This window comes from Oenanthe melanoleuca, unplaced genomic scaffold (genome assembly GCF_029582105.1).
Source record: "Oenanthe melanoleuca isolate GR-GAL-2019-014 unplaced genomic scaffold, OMel1.0 S070, whole genome shotgun sequence".
In the NCBI taxonomy this organism is placed as follows: Eukaryota; Metazoa; Chordata; class Aves; order Passeriformes; family Muscicapidae; genus Oenanthe; species Oenanthe melanoleuca.
The window spans coordinates 10,001-20,000 of record NW_026612719.1 but is presented as its reverse complement, the minus strand read 5'-3'; positions in this window follow the sequence as shown (position 1 = coordinate 20,000).

The window sequence follows — 10,000 nt, the reverse complement described above, 5'->3', positions numbered from 1 at the left end:
CCGCTTACCTGGGTGCCTGCCGGGGTAGACCTGTTGCCCGCCGCTCGCTGGGATCCCTGCCGGGGTAGACCTGTTGCCCGCCGCTTACCTGGGTGCCTGCCGGGGTAGACCTGTTGCCCGCCGCTCGCTTGGATCCCTGCTGGGTAGACCTGTTGCCGCCTGCGCGTCTTCGTCTCTGGCGGCTATCGGCGGGGTAGACCTGCTGCCGTCCGCCCCCCTTCCCGCTGAGCGGCGGCGCCGCCTCTCGTCCGTCGGGCGAGCGGCCGCCGAGCCCCGGCCCGCCCGCCGAGCCCCCCTTCGGCAGGCGGCCTGCACGTCCCACAGCCCCCGTGCACACGCACCCCGCTCACACTCCTGCTGAGCCCTGCTCTTCCCCCTCCCCGAAAGCCGCCACGGCAAGGCGGCCGACTTCGGCTCCCGGCCTAAGCCGCCGGCCCTGCCGCCTCCGCAGCCCAGCGGCCACTGCCCCTGCCCCGGCCAGGCCCCGCCGGCTCCACTGACAGCCTGCCCGCAGCCCGCTTCCCCAGCCGCTCCGCGAGAGGAGCCGGCAGTGCTCTCGCGCCCCCTCCCTGTGCCCGAATACACGGCAGCCCGCCTCCCGGACTCACTTCCGCATCGCCCGCTCCCTCAGCCGCCCGCCGCGCTGCCGCCCTGCCCCAGGCTTGACCGGGGCCGGGGACGAGAGGGAAGAACCGCCAGCAGACCAAAAAAGCTCCGAGAGAGCTGAACAGAAAGTTTCATTGAGAAGGAACAGACCGCGCCAATCCTCCTGCCACCGCTCGCAGCCCGCCGCTGTCCCTGCTTCTGCAGCCGGCTCTCAGCCTGCTCGCCTGGGCAGGAGCCCCTTTCCTCTCCCTGCCGCCGCTGCCGCTGCCGCTGTGTGACTGGCCGTTGGGAACCTGGGCGGGAAAAGTTTGAAACTGGCGCCGGGGAGGCCGCTGGGTGGGGCGCCCCCAACGGAAAGTGGGCGGGGGCGGGGAGCTCCCAAGTGTCAATGGCTGGGCGGGAAAGACAGGCGGGGTGGGGGGCAGGATCAGGGAAGGGGTGCGGGCACGAGAGAGGGTGGGGGGCTGTCTCTCTGTGTGTGTGTGTGTGTATGTGTGTGTGTGTGTGTGTGTGTGTGTGTGTGCCTCTCTGTGTCTCTGTCTGCGTCTGCGTCTCTGTCGCTGTGTTTGTCTCTCTGTGTGAATGCGGACGGAGGGCTGGTGGCTTTGTGTGTGTGTCTGTGTGTCTGTGTGTCTCTGTGTCTCTGTGTGTGTGTGTGTGTGTGTGTGTGTGTGTGTGTGTGGGAGGGAGGGAGGGAGGGAGGGAGGGAGGGAGGGAGGGGGGGGCGTTTTGGGGAGGCCGTATGGACGGGTCAGAGTGTCAGCAGGAGGAGCACAGGGCACAGGCTGCCCGTCAGTTCGGCTGGGAGCACTCTGGGTGCAAAAATAAAAACAAATAAGATTTGCCGAGAATTTATTTTTTCCTGAAAGTTTTCTGTTCCAAGCAAATAAAAGAGGCATTCATTCAAAAACAATAGGAAAAGAAAGGAAAAGTGAAGAAAAAGTAAAAGCAAAGAAAAAGGGGGGGGGGAAATAAAGTGAAGTGAAGTACAGTAAAAAAAAAAACAAAAAAACAAAAAAACAAGAACAAGAACAAAATAAAGCGTTGTCGAAAATATTTCTTGGTCTTGAAATCTGGTTTGCCGGGAGAGACAGGGATGCTAGAAAGCCATCCGACCCCGAGGTGGTATGGGGCTGTGGGCTTCTCCCGGCTGCCGGATAGTACGAGGATGCCACGCCTATCCTGCATAGGGGGCCGACCGGGGGGGGGTCTGCCAGCCGCCCCCGGGGTTGGCGCTGCGAGGGCGGGCGGTCGCCGGGAGAACAGGTCTACCCCGCTCTGGGGCGGCTGGAGGAACACAGGTCGACCCGGGAGCGGCCGCTGAAAAGGGCCGGCGGTGGCCGGGTCTAGCCGGGAGCGGCAGGGGGGAAAGCAGGTCTACCCCGCTCTGGGGCGGCCGGCGGAGGCCGGGTCTAGGCGGGATCGACCGCGGACACCAGGTCTACCCCGCTCCGGGGAGGCCGGAGGGCGCCGGGTCTAGGCGGGATCGGCCGCGGACACCAGGTCTACCCGGGTAGACCTGTTGGCTCCGGGGCTACCGGCGGACACCAGGTCTACCCGAGATCGGCCGCGGACACCAGGTCTACCCGGGTAGACCTGTGGGCTCCGGGAGGGCCGGCGGACAACAGGTCTACCCGGCATCGGCCGCGGACAGCAGGTCTACCCGGGTAGACCTGTTGGCTCCGGGGCTACCGGCGGACACCAGGTCTACCCGAGATCGGCCGCGGACACCAGGTCTACCCGGGTAGACCTGTTGGCTCCGGGACGGCCGGCGGACACCAGGTCTACCAGGGTAGACCTGTTGGCTCCGGGAGGGCCGGCGGACACCAGGTCTACCCGGCATCGGCCGCGGACACCAGGTCTACCCGGGTAGACCTGATGACTACCGGACGGCCGGCGGACAACAGGTCTACCCGGGTAGACCTGTTGGCTCCGGGGCTACCGGCGGACACCAGGTCTACCCGGCATCGGCCGCGGACACCAGGTCTACCCGGGTAGACCTGTTGCCGCCGGGAGGGCCGGCGGACAACGGGTCGACCCGGGAGCGGCCGGTGACAACGGCCGGCGGTGGCCGTGTCTAGCCGGGAGCGGCTGGGGGAAAGCAGGTCTACCCCGCTCTGGGGCGGCCGGCGGAGGCCGGGTCTAGCCGGGAGCGGCTGGGGGAAAGCAGGTCTACCCCGCTCCGGGGCGGCCGGCGGAGGCCGGGTCTAGCCGGGAGCGGCTGGGGGAAAGCAGGTCTACCCCGCTCCGGGGCGGCCGGCGGAGGCCGGGTCTAGCCGGGAGCGGCTGGGGGAAAGCAGGTCTACCCCGCTCTGGGGCGGCCGGCGGAGGCCGGGTCTAGCCGGGAGCGGCTGGGGGAAAGCAGGTCTACCCCGCTCTGGGGCGGCCGGCGGAGGCCGGGTCTAGGCGGGATCGGCCGCGGACACCAGGTCTACCCCGCTCCGGGGGAGGCCGGAGGGCGCCGGGTCTAGGCGGGATCGGCAGCGGACACCAGGTCTACCCGGGTAGACCTGTTGGCTCCGGGAGGGCCGGCGGACAACAGGTCTACCCGAGATCGGCCGCAAACACCAGGTCTACCCGGGTAGACCTGTTGGCTCCGGGAGGGCCGGCGGACACCAGGTCTACCCGAGATCGGCCGCGGACACCAGGTCTACCCGGGTAGACCTGTTGGCTCCGGGGCTACCGGCGGACACCAGGTCTACCCGAGATCGGCCGCGGACACCAGGTCTACCCGGGTAGACCTGTTGGCTCCGGGAGGGCCGGCGGACAACAGGTCTACCCGGCATCGGCCGCGGACAGCAGGTCTACCCGGGTAGACCTGTTGGCTCCGGGGCTACCGGCGGACACCAGGTCTACCCGAGATCGGCCGCGGACACCAGGTCTACCCGGGTAGACCTGATGACTACCGGACGGCCGGCGGACAACAGGTCTACCCGGGTAGACCTGTTGCCTCCGGGACGGCCGGCGGACACCAGGTCTACCCGGGTAGACCTGTTGCCTCCGGGACGGCCGGCGGACACCAGGTCTACCCGGGTAGACCTGTTGCCTCCGGGAGGGCCGGCGGACAACAGGTCTACCTGGGTAGACCTGTTGGCTCCGGGAGGGCCGGCGGACAACAGGTCTACCCGGCATCGGCCGCGGACAGCAGGTCTACCCGGGTAGACCTGTTGGCTCCGGGAGGGCCGGCGGACACCAGGTCTACCCGAGATCGGCCGCGGACACCAGGTCTACCCGGGTAGACCTGTTGGCTCCGGGAGGGCCGGCGGACACCAGGTCTACCCGGGATCGGCCGCCGACACCAGGTCTACCCGGGTAGACCTGATGACTACCGGACGGCCGGCGGACAACAGGTCTACCCGGGTAGACCTGTTGGCTCCGGGGCTACCGGCGGACACCAGGTCTACCCGGCATCGGACGCGGACACCAGGTCTACCCGGGTAGACCTGTTGGCTCCGGGACGGCAGGCGGACACCAGGTCTACCCGGGTAGACCTGTTGGCTCCGGGAGGGCCGGCGGACACCAGGTCTACCCGGGATCGGCCGCGGACAGCAGGTCTACCCGGGTAGACCTGTTGGCTCCGGGGCTACCGGCGGACACCAGGTCTACCCGGGATCGGCCGCGGACACCAGGTCTACCCGGGTAGACCTGTTGCCGCCGGGAGGGCCGGCGGACAACGGGTCGACCCGGGAGCGGCCGGTGACAACGGCCGGCGGTGGCCGTGTCTAGCCGGGAGCGGCTGGGGGAAAGCAGGTCTACCCCGCGCCGGGGCGGCCGGCGGAGGCCGGGTCTAGCCGGGAGCGGCTGGGGGAAAGCAGGTCTACCCCGCTCTGGGGAGGCCGGAGGGCGCCGGGTCTAGGCGGGATCGGCCGCGGACACCAGGTCTACCCGGGTAGACCTGTTGGCTCCGGGAGGGCCGGCGGACACCAGGTCTACCCGAGATCGGCCGCGGACAGCAGGTCTACCCGGGTAGACCTGTTGGCTCCGGGAGGGCCGGCGGACACCAGGTCTACCCGAGATCGGCCGCGGACACCAGGTCTACCCGGGTAGACCTGTTGGCTCCGGGACGGCCGGCGGACAACAGGTCTACCCGGGTAGACCTGTTGGCTCCGGGAGGGCCGGCGGACACCAGTTCTACCAGCGATCGGCCGCGGACAACAGGTCTACCCGAGATCGGCCGCGGACACCAGGTCTACCCGGGTAGACCTGTTGGCTCCGGGGCTACCGGCGGACACCAGGTCTACCCGAGATCGGCCGCGGACACCAGGTCTACCCGGGTAGACCTGTTGGCTCCGGGAGGGCCGGCGGACACCAGGTCTACCCGGGATCGGCCGCGGACACCAGGTCTACCCGGGTAGACCTGATGACTACCGGACGGCCGGCGGACAACAGGTCTACCCGGGTAGACCTGTTGCCTCCGGGACGGCCGGCGGACACCAGGTCTACCCGGGTAGACCTGTTGCCTCCGGGACGGCCGGCGGACACCAGGTCTACCCGGGTAGACCTGTTGCCTCCGGGAGGGCCGGCGGACAACAGGTCTACCCGGGTAGACCTGTTGCCTCCGGGACGGCCGGCGGACACCAGGTCTACCCGGGTAGACCTGTTGGCTCCGGGGCTACCGGCGGACACCAGGTCTACCCGAGATCGGCCGCGGACACCAGGTCTACCCGGGTAGACCTGTTGGCTCCGGGAGGGCCGGCGGACACCAGGTCTACCCGGGATCGGCCGCGGACACCAGGTCTACCCGGGTAGACCTGTTGGCTCCGGGACGGCCGGCGGACACCAGGTCTACCCGGGTACACGTCTTGCCTCCGGGACGGCCGGCGGACACCAGGTCTACCCGGGTAGACCTGTTGCCTCCGGGACGGCCGGCGGACACCAGGTCTACCCGGGATCGTCCGCGGACACCAGGTCTACCCGGGTAGACCTGTTGGCTCCGCGACGGCAGGCGGACAACAGGTCTACCCGGGATCGGCCGCGGACACCAGGTCTACCCGGGTAGACCTGTTGGCTCCGGGAGGGCCGGCGGACAACAGGTCTACCCGAGATCGTCCGCGGATACCAGGTCTACCCGGCTCCGGGACGGCCGGGGGACATCAGGTCTACCCGGGATCGGCCGCGGACACCAGGTTTACCCGGGTAGACCTGTTGCCTCCGGGAGGGCTGGCGGACAACAGGTCTACCCGGGATCGGCCGCGGACACCAGGTCTACCCGGCTTCGGGACGGCCGGGGGACACCAGGTCTACCCTGCATCGGCCGCGGACACCAGGTCTACCCGGGTAGACCTGTTGGCTCCGGGAGGGCCGGCGGACAACAGGTCTACCCGGGATAGGCCGCGGTCACCAGGTCTACCCGGGTAGACCTGTTGACTCCGCGACGACCGGCGGACAACAGGTCTACCCGGCATCGTCCGCGGACACCAGGTCTACCCTGGTAGACCTGATGACTACCGGACGGCCGGCGGACACCAGGTCTACCCGAGATCGTCCGCGGACACCAGGTCTACCCGGCTCCGGGACGGCCGGGGGACACCAGGTCTACCCGGCTTCGGCCGCGGACACCAGGTCTACCCGGCTCCGGGACGGCCGGGGGCACCAGGTCTCCCCGGGTAGACCTGTTGGCTCCGGGAGGGCCGGCGGACAACATGTCTACCCGGGTTCGGCCGGGGGCACCAGGTCTACCCGGCATCGGCCGCGGACACCAGGTCTACCCGGGTAGACCTGTTGGCTCCGGGAGGGTCGGCGGACAACAGGTCTACCCGGGATAGGCCGCGGACACCAGGTCTACCCGGCTCCGGGACGGCCGGGGGCACCAGGTCTACCCGGGTAGACCTGTTGGCTCCGGGAGGGCCGGCGGACAACAGGTCTACCCGGGATCGGCCGCGGACACCAGGTCTACCCGGCTCCGGGACGGCCGGGGGCACCAGGTCTACCCGGGTAGACCTGTTGGCTCCGGGAGGGCCGGCGGACAACAGGTCTACCCGGGATCGGCCGCGGACACCAGGTCTACCCGGCTCCGGGACGGCCGGGGGCACCAGGTCTACCCGGGTAGACCTGTTGGCTCCGGGAGGGCCGGCGGACACCAGGTCTACCCGGGATCGGCCGCGGACACCAGGTCTACCCGGCTCCGGGACGGCCGGGGGACACCAGGTCTACCCGGCATCGGCCGCGGACACCAGGTCTACCCGGGTAGACCTGTTGGCTCCGGGAGGGTCGGCGGACAACAGGTCTACCCGGGATCGGCCGCGGACACCAGGTCTACCCGGCTCCGGGACGGCCGGGGGCACCAGGTCTACCCGGGTAGACCTGTTGGCTCCGGGAGGGCCGGCGGACAACAGGTCTACCCGGGTTCGGCCGCGGACACCAGGTCTACCCGGCTCCGGGACGGCCGGGGCCACCAGGTCTACCCGGGTAGACCTGTTGGCTCCGGGAGGGCCGGCGGACAACAGGTCTACTCGGCATCGGCCGCGGACACCAGGTCTACCCGGGTAGACCTGTTGGCTCCGGGAGGGTCGGCGGACAACAGGTCTACCCGGGATCGGCCGCGGACACCAGGTCTACCCGGCTCCGGGACGGCCGGGGGCACCAGGTCTACCCGGGTAGACCTGTTGGCTCCGGGAGGGCCGGCGGACAACAGGTCTACCCGGGTTCGGCCGCGGACACCAGGTCTACCCGGCTCCGGGACGGCCGGGGCCACCAGGTCTACCCGGGTAGACCTGTTGGCTCCGGGAGGGCCGGCGGACAACAGGTCTACCCGGGATCGGCCGCGGACACCAGGTCTACCCGGGTAGACCTGTTGGCTCCGGGAGGGCCGGCGGACAACAGGTCTACCCGGGTAGACCTGTTGTCTCTGACGGCCTGGAAGTGCTCCAAGGGGTCGCTGTTTTCGGCTGCCTCCAGTTGCCTCATCGTAGGAGGCGGCGTGCTTCGCCGCGCCCCCTCGGTCAGGGACGCTACGTTCTATTGGGCGCGTCGGCGGCCTGGGGCCCTTTTCTCCGTATTATGGGAGCGAGTTACGGGTCGCATCCCCGCAGGCTTGGCCCGTGCCTGTGTCCGAGGCGGAGGTGGGCGGCCGCGTGTGTCGTCCCGAGGGCATCCGAAAGTTACCGCCGACGTTAGCCGAAGCCGCGCGGCTTTGTTCCCGTACTACCCAGTGTGCTGGGACAGATTTTGAGCCGAGCTCCGATGTGAGCTGCTCCCCGGCCCAGGCGAGGTGAGGCGGGGAAGAGAGCGAGAAGCCCCGCGAGCGTGTCCCGCTCCGACCGGGCTGCTGCCGGTTTCGTGAAGGGAGGAGCGGGCACCCGCTCGCTCCTCCGGCGATGGTGGCGAGCGAGGCGGCGGCGCCTCGTGCCTTTTCGGGAAGGGGGGAAGCGGGCGGCCGCTCCTCCGGCGATGGTGGCGAGCGAGGCGGCGGCGCCTCGTGCCTTTTCGGGAAGGGGGGAAGCGGGCGGCCGCTCCTCCGGCGATGGTGGCGGGCGAAGGGGCGGCGCCCTCGTGCCTTTTCGGGAAGGAGGGAAGCGGGCGGCCGCTCCTCCGGCGATGGTGGCGGGCGAAGGGGCGGCGCCCTCGTGCCTTTTCGGGAAGGAGGGAAGCGGGCGGCCGCTCCTCCGGCGATGGTGGCGGGCGAGGCGGCGGCGCCCTCGTGCCTTTTCGGGAAGGGGGGAAGCGGGCGGCCGCTCCTCCGGCGATGGTGGCGGGCGAGGCGGCGGCGCCTCGTGCCTTTTCGGGAAGGGGGGAAGCGGGCGGCCGCTCCTCCGGCGATGGTGGCGGGCGAGGCGGCGGCGCCTCGTGCCCTTTCGGGAAGGGGGGAAGCGGGCGGCCGCTCCTCCGGCGATGGTGGCGGGCGAGGCGGCGGCGCCTCGTCCCTTTATCCTCCCGGCCTTAAGCCGGGGCCGGCCCGCTCGGCGGCGGCGGGTGCGGCATGTTTTTGGCTGCCGGCGTGGTGCGCGGTTGCCGGCAGCCGGGGCTGGACGCGGCCGGGGTTGTGCTGAGCCTGCCGAGTTTCCCCGGCCCCTTCCCCGAGAGCCCCGAGGATGGCTGGCTCGGTTGCCGAGGTGGCTGCGCCTCGTTCCCCGCTCCCGACCTGTTTTGCCAGAGAGAGTGTGCCCGCGTTGTGGAAGGGCTTGCCCGGGGGAACGTTGCAGTTGGGGTCGCGCGGCCTCGCCTCGGCTTCGCCGGCTTGCCTTGAGGGGCTCGGTGACGGGAGTCGCCCCGTGGAGTTGCGGGCCGGGGTTGGCGGCACCCCGGCCCCCCGCCGCGTTGTTGAAGGCATCCCTCCCCCTTCCTCGGCCCTAAGCCGGGGACCCGCCCAGCGGGCTGAATTTTTCAGGGGCGGCGGCCGGCCGCGGTGGCTGTGACCGCGCCCCTAGCAGCGGGCCAAAACCCGAGAGAGTCCCCCCGGCGATGTTGCGGGCGAGGCGGCGGCGCCTCGCCCCATCTCGGTCCTTGGCTGGTGCGACCGAGCCACCGTGCCCGGGCGGCCTGCGGTGTCCGGCCTGCCCCGGCTTGCCGGTTGAGGGGGCTGGGTTACAGACGGCTCTGCTTTTCCAGGCAGGTGCGGCGGAGTGTGGGGGCTGCCCGCCCGGCCTTTTCCTTTTTTTTCTCACGCGGCCTTAAGCCGCGGCACCGAGAAGCGTGCTGACGACGAAGGGTCGCGGGCCACGAAAAGCGAAAGGTGGTGAAGGCAGGAGGCGGCGAGAGAGAGGAGAGATGCCTGCCGGTGATGGATGCGGTTTCAGGGGGAGGGGAGTGAGTTTCACGTCTCGCCCCGACCTGTGGCCCGCGACCATCCCCGTGGCCCGTGACCCCCGTGGCTAGCACGGGTCGTGCGACGCGTAGCGTGCTTTTTCTTTTTGACCTTTTTTCTGTTGTCCCAGGAACCGTGGCCGCTGGGCCCTCGTCACCGCTTCGGTGGCTGCTCGTGTTTGGTTTCCCCCGATCGATGAGGCTTTTCGGGTCGCGTCGGAAAGGGCCCCCGGCTGGCCGGCTCCTTCCCGGGCTCTCTCCCTCTGTGATGGGGGGGGGGATGTCTCGGCGGAGTCCGGTTCTCGAGCAGGTCGGTCTTTCTTTCCAATTCGCTTCCCCGTCGCAGGCGCGAGGTGTCGCTCCTCTCCCGCCGCTTTGGGGGAGGAACGTCTTTACCGTGCCGGGCTGTGTGACGGCCGCGTGGCCCCGCGAGTCCTCAGGTGTCCTTCCGAAACCACGCGAGGTGCCGGTGCTGGCTTCGGTCCCGAGTGGCGCCCGTGGGTGCCGGTCGCGAGCAGCGCTTGGGCGGCGGTGCGGCTCGAGCTCGAGCCCGAGAAAAGAGAAAAAAGAGAGAGCCAGGCCCGAGAGAGAGGGATACGAGAACCGATGGGGCACGGACGGGGGAAAAGAGCCCGTTCCGCGCGCGCACCGC